This window comes from Corvus brachyrhynchos, unplaced genomic scaffold, assembly GCF_000691975.1.
Source record: "Corvus brachyrhynchos isolate BGI_N302 unplaced genomic scaffold, ASM69197v1 scaffold4, whole genome shotgun sequence".
Taxonomy (NCBI): Eukaryota; Metazoa; Chordata; class Aves; order Passeriformes; family Corvidae; genus Corvus; species Corvus brachyrhynchos.
Window position 1 is genome coordinate 5,684,226 of NW_008237878.1, and position 2,818 is coordinate 5,687,043.

A 2,818-nucleotide genomic window follows, 5' to 3' on the forward strand; every position below is an offset into this window, starting at 1 on the left:
CCGGGAATGGGTTGTGTCTCTGTTACACACAAAGGTAAGTGAACCCCAACACACCTTGTCTTGGAAGCAAACCCTGTTCTGTCCCAGGACATTGGATCAGACTAACACTGAGCCTGCCAACAAAACACCAACACATTCAAGGAGTTTTAAAAAGCTTTTTCTCATGCCATTTAGCAGCTGCAGCACCGGAGGAGGCAGCACCAGATGTCTAACCAGCCACAGCACAAACTTGTGAGTCTTTGCCTTGCCCAATTCCAGTTCTCTGTTCCTCTTCCAAAAATGCCTCTTCCCTCCAAAAACCTGTATTTTGGGACCTTGCCTGGTCAGTGGTGAGTCTTTTAGGTGTGCTCATGGCTGAAGGTGCTTGCATGCACTTGCACATGCAGTCGATCCCCCTATGAGGACCAGGGGTACCAGCTGCACACCCTCGTGCTCAGCTGCTGATGGAAACCAGCCCATCATCCTTCCAGTGACTGCTGGACTTGATGGGCTGATTTCCAGCACCAGCTCTGCTTGAAGATGTCACACTTGGGGGCAGCTGGAAGCCTCCCTTCTGACTGCAGCTCCAGACCCAAGCGTGTGGCCCTGGCTGCCTGTGGCACCAGCAGAGCAGGGAGCGAAGGTGGATGGAACTCCGTCACCGAGCACGGCCAGCAGCCTGTGCTGAGAGGCTGAGTCATTATTTTATTAGCAGGGCCCACAACTACTTTAATGTGGGCTTAGGCTGCAAAAACAAAAACATGCATAAAAGCATTTGGAATTACTTCATAAAATACTAAATCACGATATTAACCGACTGACCTTTGCTCTATGCAGACCTGCTAATTTTAGCAATTACAGCCATCAACTTGAACATATCAAGTGGGCAACTGTTTAACAATAATGACATCTGCTTGGGAAATCAAATTATGTCTAAACATCTTTAAATCCCCACTAGGGGATACCTGCTTTCTTTTTGCAACTGTTAGTCCCTGTTTAATAGGATTTTAAACTCACAGCCGGCTGCACACTGTGGTGGCAGCGGCCTCTCTCCCTGGGGTGACAACAACAGGACAGACATCCCATTAAGCAGGGAGTGAGTCTCTCCTCGGACAGTGATGGAAGTGGTTTGGGTTTTGACAGCTTAATCTGATAGATGGGTGCATTAGCTGGATCTCTTTGCTCACCAGTGCCCCTGCAGATATTGCTCCCCTCCGCAGCCCCCCGGGTTATATGTGCTGGACACATCCAGGGCTCCACTGGCTGTTGCTTGGGAAGGACCTTGCCACCAAGATGGGCTTTGCAGCCCTCAGTGCTGCTTGTGGAGCAACTGTCATGAGATTTCCTCCTGCGATGTCCTCAGACACAATCTAGTTTTATTTTCAGTGATGACTTCTGTTTCTTCCCTCTCTTTTCTCCCTTCTCTCCTCCTGTATCCCCAGCTTAAATCCCTCCCTGCTGCTCTCTGCTTCATGGGTGAAACTCCAACACTGAGATCTGTTCTTCTCTATAATGGGAACCCCTGAAAGACAACAGCTCTGCAGTTGCTGTTGTAGCCACATTTCAGGCCTGTAGGTTTTTCTTGCCAAGAAAAGTGACACTGGAAGCAAATGGGACCAGTGAGGAAGAGTGAGCACAACAAGACCACCCAAATCTCCACTGAAGCACACCAATGAAGACCAAGATCCTTCACTGTAAAATCAAGGTCCGTATTCAGCCCCCAGTTAGGTTGCTGCAACGCCCTGAGCTCTCTGCTGATCTGGGAACAGTCTCAGCTCCATGGTCCCACTCCTGATCACTTAGCACCCTGGGCTGCAAGACTGTTGTCAGATATTTGAATTGAGATACAAGAACAGAAAATTTCCGCCCCTTCTCCTCCCTCCCTCTCTCTCCCTCCCCGGCCAGTCTGGCACTTTTCTGATGGAGCGTGCAGCAAAATCACAATCACATGTTTGCAGCAGTAGGAGGCCATTGGCATGGAAGTGGCTGTGATGTCACTACAAACATTTCCACCCTATCCCATTTCTCCAGAACAGTCTCCGTTTTTATGACCCCATCCTGAGATCTGCAGGAAATCAAATTGTCCTGCTTCTATTTTGAGCGCTGGTGTCATGGCATCAATATATAACGACGTGGTGTCAAGCCGGAGAGGCTGGAGCGCTCCGTCGTGGTGCCGCAGCCGTTTGTTTTGTGCGGCTCACGGCCTGGATCGCGGCCCCACAGATCCCGCGCTTGCCATGCCGGGGCCCTTGGGAGGTGTGTGCTGAGCCAAGGGGGTGAGCTGAGCAGGGCAGGCCACAGGGCAGGCCTGGCTTTCATCCATCAGCAGCTCCCTCACCCCGTTGGAGGTTAGCAAATCCTGGAGCACCACGGTACCAGGGGGCAGAGCAAGCGCACAGGCACGCGGCATGCGGTTCCTACACCCAGGCACGCTGGATGCCAACCACCCTGGGGGCTGCACGCGAGGGAAGAGCATGATTGCAAGGCATTCGTGAAGGGCAAGAGGAGATTTGGGGAAAGACAGACACTGGCAACTTGCCTAGGACACAAAACCAAATGACAATCTGACCAAAACAGGGAGAAACAGCACCCAGCAGCTACAAAGGCTTGTCTGAACTAGGATTGCCATCTAAACAGAATGAGCCATGGGTTAGATACCCCTGTCTAGCAAACTGAGATTTAAACAGAGGTTTAGATTCCGCTGTGCTCACAAAACCTTCCTCTGATACTTCCTACCAACACATAAACCCCTGCAGACTGGAGCTCTCCCTTGTGCCTGTGTCTCACAGGGAAGAATAAGGTCTTGCAATATCTTTTGCCAATTAAGCTCCAGTGGCAT